Source organism: Coregonus lavaretus, assembly GCF_964263955.1.
Source record: "Coregonus lavaretus genome assembly, chromosome: 13".
NCBI lineage: Eukaryota > Metazoa > Chordata > Actinopteri > Salmoniformes > Salmonidae > Coregonus > Coregonus lavaretus.
Genome location: NC_140000.1, coordinates 39,346,969 through 39,364,540, shown reverse-complemented (window position 1 = coordinate 39,364,540; position 17,572 = coordinate 39,346,969).

The following is a 17,572-nucleotide window of genomic DNA, read 5'->3' as shown; positions in this document are numbered from 1 at the left end:
ACCCAACCGGAAGTCTGGCCTAAAGGCCTGTGCTCCATATCAGGGTCATGTTCAGTTGGTACAAAACAGAAGAAAACATTTTCAACATGACTTGACTATTCAAGGCAAGCAGATATTCATTAGGTTGTGAAGTAGTTATACTAAGCTCAACATTATCTTAGTGGGGAATGAATGCACAAATGAAAATTAAAATAAATCCTAACCCCCAACACAACACCTCTTTATCAAACTCCGCTGCTCTTCGCACCATATATCCTCAACTGTCTCTGATGATCAAGAGAGTGCCAAATTGTAATACAACATACACTACACAATATACAATATTTACATATCTACAATAACACATCTTCATGAATGTGCCACCTTTGGAAGAACAAACCCTCTTGGGGACAATAAAGCTCAAAATAAACAATAAAGTGTATGGTATGGTGTTGTATGGTGAATCCCTAGGTCTCTGTATCGAGATCCACCATTTTAGAAAGTCCACTCTGTTGTAGATAAACAACAGATGGGATCTCCTGCCCAAAGAGGACCTCCGCTCTTGGGAGTGCAGGATGAGATCTCTCACCAGGAGCAGGTTGTCATTGATGGACCTAACGGGGATGTTGCAGGTCTGGTCTGGGGCTATTACTGAGGGGAGGTGTGTCCAGAACAACATGGTGAGGGCCTTGGTCATGATTTTGTAGTCGACAGAGAGGAGGTTAATGGGGCGACAGTTCCGGGGGTCCTTGAGGTCCCCTTTCTTGGGAATTAGCGAGACCGTACTCTGTCGCATGGACCCACCCAGGCTCTTTTCCCTGTATACTGCTCTGAAGACCTCCGCCACGTCATTCTTGAGGAGGTCCCAGAAGGTCTGATAAAGCTCTCTTAGGATCCCGTCCAGTCCTGGTGCTTTGTGTTTGTGCAGGGAGCGCATGGTCCGGGTGAGCTTCTCTGCGCTTAGGTCAGGGTTCTCACTCTCGCCACCCTCAGTGACTCTGTCTAGCCCCTCTAGGAAGATGGCCATGAGAGCTTCGTTGGCAGGCTTGATGTCATACAACCTACCATAGAACTCACAGGCCACCCAGGATGTCCTCACTGTTGGTCACAGAGTCCACTTTGTTGTTGTATAGGGACAAGGTGGGGTTTTTTTCCACTCCATCTGGAGAAGAAGAGCTTGACTGCTGGGTTCCTGAAGGATAGATGTATTAATCCTCCAGGACCCCCTACCTACTCTCACTAGGCCTTCCCAATCTATGGACATGGTCAGCTTCCTGTGGTTTGAGAAGTGCACCGCCTGGCTTGTCAGGGAACACATTTTCAGACCTGGCGAGAGCAATAACATGTCAATCCTGGAGTAGTATGCACCGGAGGAACTCACCCACGTTAGTGTTGGATGGGAGGTGCTACCGGTGTCTGTAAGGGAGAAGTTATTGATGATTGATTGTAGTTCCTGTGTGCTGCGGTCTGCCCTGGGCCTGCTACAGTCTTCATCTCGAAGGGCACAGTTGAAGTCTCCTAGTCTACTGTTCTATAGTGAGTCAAGGATTCTTTCTCTACTAAAATGGTAAAGACCTACAGTGGGGAAAAAAAGTATTTAGTCAGCCACCAATTGTGCAAGTTCTCCCACTTAAAAAGATGAGAGAGGCCTGTAATTTTCATCATAGGTACACGTCAACTATGACAGACAAATGGAGGGAAAAAAATCCAGTAAATCACATTGTAGGATTTTTAATGAATTTATTTACAAATTATGGTGGAAAATAAGTATTTGGTCACCTACAAACAAGCAAGATTTCTGGCTCTCACAGACCTGTAACTTCTTCTTTAAGAGGCTCCTCTGTCCTCCACTCGTTACCTGTATTAATGGCACCTGTTTGAACTTGTTATCAGTATAAAAGACACCTGTCCACAACCTCAAACAGTCACACTCCAAACTCCACTATGGCCAAGACCAAAGAGCTGTCAAAGGACACCAGAAACAAAATTGTAGACCTGCACCAGGCTGGGAAGACTGAATCTGCAAAAGGTAAGCAGCTTGGTTTGAAGAAATCAACTGTGGGAGCAATTATTAGGAAATGGAAGACATACAAGACCACTGATAATCTCCCTCGATCTGGGGCTCCACGCAAGATCTCACCCCGTGGGGTCAAAATGATCACAAGAACGGTGAGCAAAAATCCCAGAACCACACGGGGGGACCTAGTGAATGACCTGCAGAGAGCTGGGACCAAAGTAACAAAGCCTACCATCAGTAACACACTACGCCGCCAGGGACTCAAATCCTGCAGTGCAAGACGTGTCCCCCTGCTTAAGCCAGTACATGTCCAGGCCCGTCTGAAGTTTGCTAGAGTGCATTTGGATGATCCAGAAGAGGATTGGGAGAATGTCATATGGTCAGATGAAACCAAAATATAACTTTTTGGTAAAAACTCAACTCGTTGTGTTTGGAGGACAAAGAATGCTGAGTTGCATCCATAGAACACCATACCTACTGTGAAGCATGGGGGTGGAAACATCATGCTTTGGGGCTGTTTTTCTGCAAAGGGACCAGGACGACTGATCCGTGTAAAGGAAAGAATGAATGGGGCCATGTATCGTGAGATTTTGAGTGAAAACCTCCTTCCATCAGCAAGGGCATTGAAGATGAAACGTGGCTGAGTCTTTCAGCATGACAATGATCCCAAACACACCGCCCGGGCAACGAAGGAGTGGCTTCGTAAGAAGCATTTCAAGGTCCTGGAGTGGCCTAGCCAGTCTCCAGATCTCAACCCCATAGAAAATCTTTGGAGGGAGTTCAAAGTCTGTGTTGCCCAGCGACAGCCCCAAAACATCACTGCTCTAGAGGAGATCTGCATGGAGGAATGGGCCAAAATACCAGCAACAGTGTGTCAAAACCTTGTGAAGACTTACAGAAAACGTTTGACCTGTGTCATTGCCAACAAAGGGTATATAACAAAGTATTGAGAAACTTTTGTTATTGACCAAATACTTATTTTCCACCATAATTTGCAAATAAATTCATTAAAAATCCTACATTGTGATTTTCTGGATTTTTTTTTCTCATTTTGTCTGTCATAGTTGACGTGTACCTATGATGAAAATTACAGGCCTCTCTCATCTTTTTAAGTGGGAGAACTTGCACAATTGGTGGCTGACTAAATACTTTTTTTCCCCACTGTACCTAAATATGTATTGTTATACATTTAATTAATATTATGAAGCATGTTGAAGATGACTAAGGAACTCAATATCACTAAAGGACTGAATTTCATTAACTGGAAGTTGTGGGCATAATGGATATACTGAGCTTGTTTTTACCTCAGTAGGCTACTTGATGTCTATTGATTCTCTTCACTCCATTTCTGTTCTAACTTGACAAAAATAAACAAAACATGAGAAAGCGCTTTTGTAGTCTTCTTTTTAACATATACAAACAAGATGTCCATATGAGTTACTCCAGGAGATTGCTGGAAACCCTCAAACTCATATTCTCAGATAGAGTTTCAATGATTTCAGATATTACCCTTCAGCTCAGAATGACATTTTCCCAGACATGTGGACAACATACAACACAAGCCTGATCAGAACACCTACAGAAAAGTTGCCATTCACACCAACACATTTTGAAGTGGGGTTAACAGGCCCTAGTAGCAAAGGACATTTAGACAGTGCATTAGCTTGTCCCAGTAACACTTTCGATAGAGACACAACACAACATCAATGTTTATTCAAAGTCGTTTCTGGTACCTATCTCTGACCCCATCAACTGATGTACAACACATTTGACACAACTGTTATGATACAACAGAGTATGTCTGCATTGCCACGAAAATATTTACAAAACAGTTGCCCAGTTGTGCCCAATAGTTGTGTACTAATCTTTGTGAAGATGAACTCTGTTGTATCACATATATATCTGCTTTAAGTGTTGTGTCAAATGTGTTGTACAGCAGTGTGTACGGGGGCTAACAAACTTTCTATATTAGATACATTACTGTCCACATGTCTCATTGAGAGGTGAGAGGATGTGGTTACCGTACTGGTAACCACATCCTGTGGTTACCGTACTGTTTTGCCTAATATGGTCCCGATGCCAGTCATCAGTCTCTCCAGGATTTGCATTATGAATATGTACAGTATATAGGTAGGCAGACCAAGATTTAGAATACTATTTCAACTGTACATATACTTGGGTTCCCACTAGACCCCTTCAGACATGAGGATCAGACCCAATCATCTTACACAGAACAGATCCAGTCATTCTCTACACAGCCCACAGCAGGTATGATAGACATTACATCAATTTATCTGCGATATTGATAACACTGGACTAGTTTGTGTTTGTGAGGTTATTAAATGCATGTAACTCAATAACAAAATTACAGTCATTTTCTTAGTTACAGCTACACACTTAAAACAGATGTGTTAAAAACAACACGTTGTGTTATTTTTTAAACATCTGTGTGTCTACTGTCCTGGAAATGTCAGTACTGAGAGAAACTTGTCATTTCTTCAACAATCATATTTATTCAATATTGTTGTGACGTGACTTTTATTAATATGGTGACTGTTATTTATTGAATCAACTATGTTTAATTGTCACTCGATTAAATCATGTAACAAATATCTCATTAGGAATTTGGGGCACCATGGAAGAAGTTGTTTAACAAGTTTCCATCTCCCGAATTAAACTCTTAGAAGATAGTTATAGTATGTTATATATCGATAACAGTCAATTATCAAATAATTACCTCTTATCAGTCTCATTCTGAACGTCGCATAATCCTTGAACCTGCAAGAACCCTAACCTTATTGATGAATCAGCAATTATTTATTTAATAACTAACTAAATAATAACACAAAATACAAACACACACGCACACATAAGTTATTGATTACTAATGTAATACAATGAAAACAGGTCCCTAGTGGACTGGACTAACAATAGCATGAATGCTTGGGTAGAAGGAGTGTTGGCTGATTCAGAAAGAGGGGGGAAAGGAAGAGACAAAGGAATTCACCTATCAGACATTTGTAAACTACGCTCATGGAAATACAAATGCTTAGCACCTGCTCATTCAGATTAGAAATGCAACATGTATTTACGTGTAGCTGTCCTTGATAGTTGAGTTGATGATTTAGGACTCTGGTTTGCCCACCAGAGATCCCAATGTCCTTGGTAGAGTTTCTGGTCGTAGTGGTGGTTAGAATGGATACTTCAGCATACCCTGTAGCGCATACAGTTGATCTGTTATTGCTTCACTCATATAGTTATTAACATGCTAACAACTTACTCAAATCAATCAGTCAGTTTCCAAATCATAATTAATCCAATTAATTATCCAACCCTAATTTAGAATGACATTATTCAGTGATTCACATTGGTTCTGTCACTCAAAGTTAAAACCCTCAATTTAGCACACATCGACACTGGCAGAATGTACATTTATATTAACATACAATATATTCAACTTATAATTCTAGCATCAACTTTCTCTTCATGATTATAATTACAGTATCTAAATTTATTCTTAGCCTAAATTACTATAAATTTAGCAGTGTGGGGACCTCCACAATCTAAATAAATTATGGACACAGTTGACCAACCCCCCTCCCCCTCCTTCCCTGGCACTTAATCTTCTGGCGTCTCTTCATTATCTTCTTCAGATGGCTTCACAGTTCAAAGTGGATGGCCCATGATAATGTCCCTCACCTGAGCCGCCCCCACCTTTACCACCCATTATGTCTTGTCCATTTGCCAACCAGTATACCAGTAACATGAGAGAAGTTTTGGAACGGATCTCTCTCCATGCTCACTCCACATGGACTCAAAGCATGAGAGAAAAAGCAGTTGATATCTTCGACTGGATGCTGTGTACAGGTTGCTGGCTCGGACTCAGGTCTGTCGGTAGAAGTGGTGCAGGACAGGGCTGTATTGAACGCCATTTCTTCAACCGGTTAGAGGGGGTTTGAGGTCCACACTGTTTGGTCAAATTGTCCCTTCCATGCGTCTAGATACCATCTGTATCTCCACCTTCACCATAACCTCAAGAGAGCAGATTAGAACAACAGTTTAGTTCAGTTCATTTCTGATTCAGGAAATCCAGATAAGCATTGACAAATGATCACTTTTACCAATATTCTCAATACAAATTTCTAAGACAAAATGTCAACGAGAAAATAACAACACATTCTGTTGAAACCAACATTTTCCAAATTAGCTTGTACTCCCTTATAATACTGTCGACCTCACTGCAGAGTCACAGGGTCAGGAAATTAGAGGGATAATTCTTAGGGAGAAATCTCGATCCTCCAGCAAACTCAATCTGGTGAGATTTATATTAACCAAAACAAACACAACAATACACTCCTTCATATATCACTCGATACACTTCTATATATCACTCAAGGTGTGTAAAACCTCAATCCAAAACCCTTCAGAAGACTGGTAATTCCCCCATTTTGACACATGACTCACATCGTGAAGCATGTGTAAAAAACAACAACACTGCAAATCAAATTAGAATTACTACCCTTAATAACTCCGTAAAGATTTTATTTACCCATAAGTTAATTAAAGGAATAGAAAATTTGACTAGAGACAGGCCTATCCTTCTCGTGGTCCAAATCACACATATAACTATTAATCATAAACTTCTCCGTAATAATGAGTATTACAAATGACCTTCAAATCAGTATTACATATGACCTTTAAATCATCCCCCAACCATCTCTTGGCTTCCCAGTGAGGGTGATCAAACCACACTAGAAAGTCAGAACAGAGGTCAGAGGTCAGTCAAACCCTTCAAATAAGTATTTCTTTCTATATTATACTAATTACTTAAAACAGTCAAACATTTCATACATTTCGTATCCAAGAGTTACAGTAAGTTTCTTCATCCATTTTTTATCAAAATAATTCACGTGTTCAATTAAAACTTCAGAAAATACCATGTGTGTGCCCCTTTAAGATACATATTCTCTAACGCTTGAAAACCCACTAAAACCAAATGAAATAGACCACTCACAATAAATCAGACATGGTATTAAAAACAGTCTCGGGGAAACATTTCAAAGAGAGAGAAAATGACTACCCCCATTCTTCTGGAAGAGAAAGTGACCATTTCGTTAGTTTCCATTTTGTTAACTCTTAATCAGTCCAAACAATTCAAATTCGAAATTCTTACTTTCCAATGGATTTACATTCCTTTGTTACCTTCACTAGTCTACATCTCTGTTTCCTTAAACTCAGAAAGCCCTCAACAAAATTACTCGTGACCCCTCCTCCCTTTTGTCAATACTATAATCTAGTTTAGAATAAAACTGAATAAAGTGTCTCACAAGATTAAAACCCCTAGGGTTTTCCTGAGTCGTATTGTTCCTACTCGATCACGTGTAATGTGCTTTGTGACTTCCGAAATCGAAACCCCCAAATAGGTTATCTCTTGTTTCGCTGGTTGTACTTTCTGACATGATGCCTTGTGACCCCTCTGTAGCAAATAGTTTACTAATGTGGTGGTGTCTGGTATATCAGTTTCTTCGTCTTTTGACGCCAATAACAAATGCACTACATATTGTATGAACACAAAACCCTCACGTTTACACCCTTTAGCGATTGTTTAAATGCGGCGTGATACAAAGTTAGACTATTTGTAACCATCATTAGCGCTCTCGCCCGTATATACTGCCAATTTTAATATGTCACCTTTTAGAATCCACTGTCTTTGATTCTCGCAAGGATTATCCAACCCCAAAATCGGCTTTTGAGTCTTCCCATTTTGATAACAGGTTTCAAACCTGCCATCAAAACATACGTACATTTGATCAATATACTCACATACCCAAGCTGTGTTCGAATGTCCATACTAATATTCTGTATACTACATACTTAATGAGTAAATACTTCATACTATATACTATTAGTTCATTTTAGTATACTGTAAACAAATGGTAACCTTTCAGTTGAGCTTCGCATGTCTACCGGAAGTTGATGCTGTTGCTAAAGCAGCCTCTTGCTAGCTTGTTAGCATAACAAATTACTAGTTAGAAGTTGTACGACTTCGGGTGTTTGGAAATTCAGACAGTTCAGAGCGCACACTGCCCGCTCTGGCCAAGGAGCAGGGTTGAGCCAAGCTCTCTGACTTCACAAAGGCAGTCATTGAGCACCCAAGCTAACTGGCTAAAGTTGGCTAGCTTGCTAACTAACTCCATACACAAATAAGAGAACACCTCCTCACTCTGACCATTTCCCTCACTTTAGCAGAGCTGGTTAGGCTTTTTTCATGTTATCCAAAGCGTTGATGACTAACTGTGCTACTAGCAATAATTTAATTACGTTATTTTCCTTGACATTTACTGACACCGGCCATATGCAACGGGTGGTGAGCGTTCATAAATTCATCAGTTATTCTGCACTCTGGTAGATTCAGACGAGTGCTCTGAAATCCGAACAAATAATGTCCATCAAAAACTCACAACGACTATACCATTTAGCTAAGCTAAGAATGACATGAATAATCAAGTCAATAAACGTTGGGTAGTTGGATAGCATATAGTTAATATACTAGCAAGTTCGATGCAATGATATGCAATGCGGTTCATTAGGATAGCGTAACCAACAAATTGTCATAATTAGTTAAAGCAATGAATTTGTATGTGCTCTCGCATACTTCCCGTCAGCAGGGAAATACTGGCCAATGTTATCCATGATTGGCCTTTTTCATATTCAAGCCGAATTGGTAGAATACTCTTGCCCTTCTTTTCTGATCTTCCTCCGTCTGTTTCTTCTCGTTACTTTCTTTCACCATTGTTCCTTTAACTTTCCTTCTAAATGTACCCCAATCTATTCAACATGTCTTGCCTTTCCTAGTTCCCTCAAACTTATCTAACTTTTTTCTACATTCTGCTAATAAAATAGAATAGAATGTGCCTTTTAATGGAAAACCTGCTACTTTGCCCCAGAGCGGTAACTGTTCCAGAATGTCAATTCAGATTAGACTACAGGTCATAAAACAAACACTTGCAATTGTTGACAAGCATATATTCAGTTCATGATTCAGTGATTCAAATATGACTCCATTCTCAGTAGGTTATTCCAGCAGACCATAAGGCAACACCAAACGTTAATACCTTGAAATCGCCCCGCTATTCATGTTGAAATAATTAGCCTTTCAATTTGAACTAAACAAGCTGCTAAAACGTTCAGTTTACATCTTAAAACAAACACTGGCTGCTGTGTCTAGCTAAGATAACCATGGCAATAGTTGAATTACAATTAGAAACCCGGATATACTGTATGTCAGTAACATAGAACCCATGCTATTGAATTACAAAGAAATCCTGCAAATAACCCAATTATAATGGTTTGGAATCTGGCACCCAATAACGACACAATTATCAGAAAATAGCCTTAAAGTTTGTTCAAGTGTTTCTTTGCAAAGATTTCACATGCGCAAATGGAATACATTCACAATCATAGTAATCAAACAAATTAAATTGACATCCATTGAAGAAAAAACAGATCTTGCTCCTTTTAATAAAAACGGATTAACTTGTCTCTTGCGACATATTGAAATTACTTTACTACATCACATTAGCTCCGCAATGATAATTATCTTGATGGAAAACCCTAAATTAGGCTTTGTACTACGTTAGAAATTTCGCTCTAACTGTATGGGATAGCAACTGTATAGCAACTCATCTCGTACTGTGAAAAAAAAAAACACCTAATTTTCAGGCCTTATGGGCAGTTTTATTTCAAATGTGGTACCCGGACGGAGAGAATCCCATAAGTGTTTATAGTTTCATTGGGCAAAAGTGGACATACGCCAACCTTTTCCTGAGACTATTTTCCAGATCCTGTAGACAATCATGCTTTAACTTTATTTTTATCAAATGATCCATAAACGGGACCAACTCAGAGAACTTTTATATTTTTCCATCTACGTTTGGATGTGCAAGTTGGTATATGAATATTATTTGTTCCATCATTATTTAATAATAATATAATATGCCATTTAGCAGACGCTTTTATCCAAAGCGACTTACAGTCATGCGTGTATACATTTTTTTTTGTGTGTATGGGGTGGTCCCGGGGATCGAACCCACTACCTTGGCGTTACAAGCGCCGTGCTCTACCAGCTGAGCTACAGAGGACCACGGGATAGCTGTAGTAATAGATTATACACACATACAATATTTTTTTCATATCGTCACAGAATCCATATATAACGTACGAATCTTAGGTACTCACATTAATTTACCACTCCATGTGCGTTTCCAACAACTCTCCATCACCACACAGTTTCAGCTGTGCATCCAAACTCTCAGCGGAACCCTTGGACACTACCCCACTGGTCATGGAAAAATGCTCCACACGTATCCTCAACGGCTCTCTAGACTTCCAGAAATTATTAACTTGCCGCTACTGTCTAAAATAACATCCTGCGCTCAATACCACCCTGTGATATTATATGATGGGCAGTGACGGATGGAACCCCAAGATAACGCTTCATATCGAAACTTATTATCCAAATTTATATCAGCTTATTATACACATTTCTATATCTTATTATCCAAACTTCAGATTAACACTTATTTCCACACTCACACAACTCTCATATCACATTCACACAGTACTGTTCCCAAACACATTTAATCAATTAGTTGTTTTCTACAATATTTCTTAATAACCTGCAGGACTATTTTCTAATTTCTATCTCAGGGTTAGTTCCTGGGAAAACGCATACATTTACTGTAATGCATTCTTTAATATTTCTATAGCGCTTTCTCTAGTCCATGCAGGCCTTTCTCTTCTAGGCCTTAACTATTCCTCACAGGGTCTAGTTATACATCCGATACACACAGCTTTGGATGTTCACGTTAAATTATCTGAACTGGTTCACACAGGTTTGGATGCTAACATTAATTTTCATCCGGTACACACAGGGGAATGAGACAGACAAGACGAAAAACTGGTTAGCGCTGTTTTTAGATTTCAAACTCTGTCTATATGAACTGGGTAACCCATACCATTATCAGAATATTGCCTTATTAGTGGTCTCACAACGGGGTGTTGTCGCCACACCGGGATATCACCTACTGCAATTACTGTGGTATAGATTCTCTTATTTCTATCCAAATGTGCAAAACTACCAACAGAGTACCCATGTCTCCTATCTAACTTTGTAACATGGTCCCAAAAATCTAATCTTACCTCGTATTATCTATCCTCCACCACAGGTGAAGTGCCAGGAATAACAAAACACTCACAATAACATCTAACAATAGAAACCCAGGGCATAGCTGTTTACCTCATTTATCAAAACATTACACGTTATAATTTGAACTTCACCAAGCCAGATGCCCTTGCAAGGCGTCACCTGCGCTCTAGTCTCTCGTTCAGTACATTAACCTCACCAGTCCTACAATGATCAACCCAGTACCACGGATCTGGACTTTTGGTTGCCCGCAACTGGCTAATTAACAATTATGTCCAAGGATACCTCACTTAAGAACACTCTTATCAACTCAACTCAGTCCTGCTAGTTACCTCAGCTGTGGCCACCTTAAGGAAGACCTCACTCTGAGCGTACCCTCAACAGGGGCTTCTTATTTTTAGTATAGTTTTATATATATATTTTATTTCATTTTTTGTATCTTTTCATCACTTATTGAAAGATTGTCAAAGCTCAACTCTCTCAGCACTATGTTCGGGATCAGGCATCCATCCACGCCCACTTCTTCTCAGATCTTAGGCGGGTCCAGCTGCTCTATCATGAGTGTGGTTTTCCCTGAGATCCCAATTTCAGATACCCTGTGCACAGTTTACCCAGATCTTCAGGAGCAATATCGATTTAATTATTGCAATAATGAGACTGGTCGACCCAACACTCTTGACTGTTGGGCCAGGAGCCTAACCTTTACAGAAAACGCTGGTTCTTATATAGCTGACACAAAAAATGCTTAGTCATGGCTGGTCCCACCCCTCCCATGCAGATCAGGTGCCATCATAAGCCACCTTGGGTTCATCCTATGGTTATCTGCACCTGGTGTTGTTTCAACCTCCAGCCCAGCTTAGTTTCCCAAATATAAGGATGAGTCTGTGGTTTTAAATACTTAGTTTTTAGCCTTATACAGGGGCTAAGAACTCATGGTTTACAGACCACATCATTCTATTGTAGTAACCTTCCCAAAAAATCCTGGTTGAATGATTCTAGATTTCCTGCTTATTTCCTCCCATTTCCAGGAAGTTTCCAACTGGGATTTCTGGAAACCTTGGAAAATGACCAGAATTTTGCAAGCCTATCTGCAAGTCACATCATGCTGGCTTGCAAAGTGAAGCGTAATTCCTATTGGAATCCAGACAGTTAGAATATCCAACAGTTGGTATTTTTATTCACCCAAAACCTGCATTCAGAATGACTGCCAGGGTTAGGAACATTATCTTCTTCTTCTATGGTTTTATGGCGGTCCGCAAACAAGTGTTAGAGGTGCATGCCGCCACCTACTGTAGGGGTGGTAAACTATAGAAAAATATCCATTGTAGGAAAGGGGAAAAAACAGACATCATACAAAATACAAAAATAGACACATACAAATTGTATAAATTGTCACTTCCTTCAGTCACATTCCAATCAAATCACATCCCTACACAGGCACAGGGGCCTGTGAGGGCGGAACATCCTTTGACAGGATTTTTTGCAATGCCTCGGCTGTAAACTCTGAGATCCAAAATTGTTCTGCTGCACTCTGATTTCTTCTTTGTTTGTGCTGTGCAGTTCATGACCATTGCAATAAATGCTACAAAGTCCATTTTTCATATATCAGGATACCTTGATGACCGAGAAACATTCAGTGGTGCAGGCTCAGTTACCATTGTGTGTTCAATCCCACACGCTCCTTCGACTCTCTTCTCACCGCCTCCAGATTGGAGACATGCTGAACAGCCCTTACTCTTGCCACCTCTGTCTCCTTCACCCTAACAGGGCAATCCGGTAAATCAGGCGCATGTTTGCCACCACTGTTGTAGCATATAATCTCAGCTGGCACACAATATTCTTCCCGTCTCCATAAACTTGATACATAAATATTTTGCATTTATAACACTGAAGGGGCTTGTGCACAAGAGCTCTTATAGGGTATTTTACATTTACATTTTAGTCATTTAGCAGACGCTCTTATCCAGAGCAACTTACAGTTAGTGAATACATATTTCTTTTATTTTTCATACTGGCCCCCCGTGGGAATCGAACCCACAACCCTTGGCATCCAATAAATGTTGCATTACCGCCACCAACTAGACTGGAGTATAACTCCCTTGTACTTTGCTAGGAAAAAAGGAAATAAATCAACAAATAACCTACCATCTAACCCTACACTCATTAAAAACCCACCACCCTACTCCACTATTTAAATCTATCTAGTCCTACCTCAGGCCAACAGCCTGAAAGGACGGGACACCACCACTCAATGCACCCTGTAACTCTTATGACGTCAAATTTCGTACACCCAAATAGTTCTCAGCAGCTGCCACCACAACCTCAATTTTCTGCGACTTATGTTCCATCCCTGCAGTACAGTTGATAACGATTGCTATAAACGCTAAAAATCCAATCTTACTGAGGCATATGTCACTTGTTGGCCTATCCCTCTGTACTGGTACAGATTTACTACTCACATCACTCCTCTCAGGATCCATCCCCTTTGAACCATCTTCCTCTACTTTCTTCACTGCCTCAGCATATGACAACTTCTGCACTACCCTGGTAACCTCAACCTCCCTCTCTCTCACCGGACATTTCTGATCCCCAGCCCCATGCCACCCCTACAGTTAACACATACCACTTATTTCCCCAATGCTACACATACCTTTATCTCATGCCCTTCTGCACACTTCTCACACATTGGAACCTCCCACTACTGCGACATTCCCATAAGCTTGACACCTGGGATAACTGATATGTCCTAACATCACTTTGTCAGGCGAAGACTCAATATCAAAACTCAAAAGAACAGACAACGACTCTTCTGCTTCACCACTCACGCCACAATGTCTGCATCGAACCAAATGACGAGCATCACAAACATCGGGAATCTTACCCTTCAGTTGGTCCACTCTCACATTTACCGCTAACCCAGAATACTTTCAATGGCACCCTTTTCTTGAGCGCAAAATAATTCACATCTCTTGCCCTCATTTATTTGACGCAGAGCTACTGTAGGAACATTATAAAGAGACTACCTAATAAATCTAAACTGAAACAACCATTTCAGTAACAGGTGAAAGAAAATCAAACTAACTGATTGGATTAGATAAATGTATGTTATTTATCTTTGCGCAGCATACGATTAATAAATCAATGTCCATGCAAAAACACAGATATTAAAAACTTTAAAAAAAAAAAAATTTAATCTACCTGCAGTAGAGCATGCTGGAAAATATGATAATTATCATCCCATCAACTCCCCTCCCATCTGTCTCTCCTGACCCTGCAGTCACCATGGAGATGGCCGCTCTGCTACTCCTACTCTGTTACGGTAAGGACTCACTCAACCTATCTAGCAACATCAACCACAACATACTGTACTGTATATACTGTGTCAACAATATCACAAACCTCTCATAATGTATGCTTAATTTGTATGTATTGTATGGATGTTTACATTTTACCCAATGAGATACTTTCTGTCCTCAGGAGTCTGCTGCACAGCCACACTCAGCCGTCTCAGACAGTTCCACATCAGTGAGAATATATTAAATTGGACAGAGGCACGGGACTACTGCCAGAATCACAGTGCTGATATTGCCACTGTCTACAATCAAGAGGAATCTGAGCAGCTGATACAGTTAATTAAATCTAAAGAGAGCTGTAGAGCTTGGATAGGTCTGCGTCGCACAATACCAAGTCTGAAGTGGTCTAATGGAGACACTGTTAATGTCACCGCATGGTCTCTCAGTAACTACACAGAGCCAAACTGTGCAGCATTCATCACTGATAAACTATGGGATCTATGTAGTCAGAATTTTTTTTTCATGTGTTACAAAAAAGGTAATTCATTGCAATTGTTGGTCAATTGTTATTATTATTATGATTATTATTTTTGTTGTTGTACTAAATTGTATGTCTTGGGAAGCAAAGTTTACAGTAGATGTCCATTTTGTTTGTGCAGGAGTCATAGATCCATCCCTTAGATACACTCTGGTGAAGGAGAACATGACCTGGTATGAGGCTCAGAGTTACTGCAGAGAGAATTACACTGACCTGGTCAGCATCAGGAACGAGGTACAGAAGGAGGAAGTGAAGAACAAAGGGATGAACAGCACTACTCCTTACTGGATCGGCCTGCTGTATGATGACTGGGAGTGGTCTGATGGAGGGAGATCTGCCTACAGAGGCTGGGCAAATCCACCAAACGATAATTGCACACAACTTCTGACATATTTCAGTATGCCACAAAAACAAGTAGCTGTGCCATGCAATAATAGCCCAGTGCACTCCCTTTGCCACATGGGTAAGCAGAAAAGTCTATTCCGACCACACATTTAGCATAAAATCTGTCAAAAATCAACCATTTTGCATAGTTCTGAAAATGTCAGAAAAATATTCCTAAAACTTGTCATTTCATTTCACTTCAAGTCAAACACAATGCAAGCTGTCATGCGATCATGCTGGTTTCACCAGGCTATAATGATATTGAACTATTACTGAAATTATGTGCCTGCTTATCTTGCCCCTAAAATCTGAGAGTTAAAATGGGTGCTAAAGTAAATTAATATGAAAATGTTAAATATCTTGAATACCACATTTATGTCTTTCATGATCAGTTCGCATCCACATCAGCAGTGAAAGAATGTATTGGGAGCAGGCTCTGGAGTACTGCAATAATAACCACGATGGACTGCTGCGTATTGAGACAGCAGAAGACCTGGAAGCAATCAAGCAGAAGTTCAAGGGGACTGACTTTACTGGTCCTATGTGGGTGGGTCTGAGACAGAGCCGTCTCTTTGGGTTCTGGGTGTGGACCAATGGGCTGCCAGTGGGATGGAGTAACTGGCATGGAGACAAACAGCCTGAACAGCCTCTGTCCAACCACTGTGGTGCCATGGCAACCGTGGCGGGATACAAGTGGAGTGATCAGGATTGTCTGTCCAAGCGGTTCTTTATTTGTGAAGAATAATTGAAATACATTTCCCACTTGTTAATTTAATGAAATGTCTTTACATTTTCTCACATTTTGATTGATGTGTTTTAGGTAATTGCTGATTGAAATCATATTGACAATTAATTTTTTTATGTTTAACCTTTCAGCATGCAATGCAATGTACAATATACTGTGGCAAGAAAAAGTAGGCGAACCCTTTGGAATTACCTGGATTTCTGCATAAATTGGTCATAACATTTGATCTGATCTTCATCTAAGTCACAACAACAGACAAACACAGTCTGCTTAAACTAATAACACACAATTATACATTTTCATGTCTTTATTGAACACACCGTGTGAACATTCACAGCGCATGGTGGGGAAAGTATGTGAATCCTTGGATTTAATAACTGGTTGACCCTCCTTTGGCAGCAATAACCTCAACCAAATGTTTTCTGTAGTTGGGGATCAGACCTGCACAACGGTCAGGAGGAATTTTGGACCATTCCTCTTTACAAAACTGTTTCAGTTCAGCAATATTCTTGGGATGTCTGGTGTGAACCGCTCTCTTGAGGTCATGTCACAGTATCTCAATCGGGTTCAGGACTCCAGAAGACATATTTTCTTCTGTTGAAGCCATCCTGTTCCATCACACAACTTCTGTTGAGCTTCAATTGGTGGACAGATACCCTTACATTCCCCTGCAAAATGTCTTGATAAACTTGGGAATTCATTTTTCCGTTGATGATAGCAAGCTGTCCAGGCCCTGAGGCAGCCCCAAAAAATGATGCTCCCTCCACCATACTTTATAGTTGGGATGAGGTTTTGATGTTGGTGTGCTGTGTGTTCCTTCCAAACAACTAAACTTTAGTTTAATCTGTCGACAGAATATTTTTGAACAGCCAGGTGCTCTTTTGAGAACTTCAGACGTGTAGCAATGTTTTTTTGGGACAGCAGTTGCTTCTTCCATGGTGTCCTCCCATGAACACCATTCTTGTTTAGTGTTTTACGTATCGTAGACTTGTCAACAGAGATGTTAGCATGTTCCAAAGATTTCTATAAATCTTTAGCTGACACTCTAGGATTCTTCTTAACCTCACTGAGCATTCTGCGCTATGCTCTTGCAGTCATCTTTGCAGGACGGCCACTCCTAGGGAGAGTAGCAACAGTGCTGAACTTTCTCCATTTATAGACAATTTGTCTTACCGTGGACTAATGAACATCAAGGCTTTTAGAGATACTTTTGTAACCCTTTCCAGCTTTATGCAAGTCAACAATTCTTAATCTTAGGTCTTCTGAACTCTCTTTTTGTTCAAGGCATGGTTCACATGAGGCAATGCTTCTTGTGAATAGCAAACTCAAATTGTGTGAGTGTTTTTTATAGGGCAGGGCAGCTCTAACCAACATCTCCAATCTCGTCTCATTGATTGGACTCCAGGTTAGC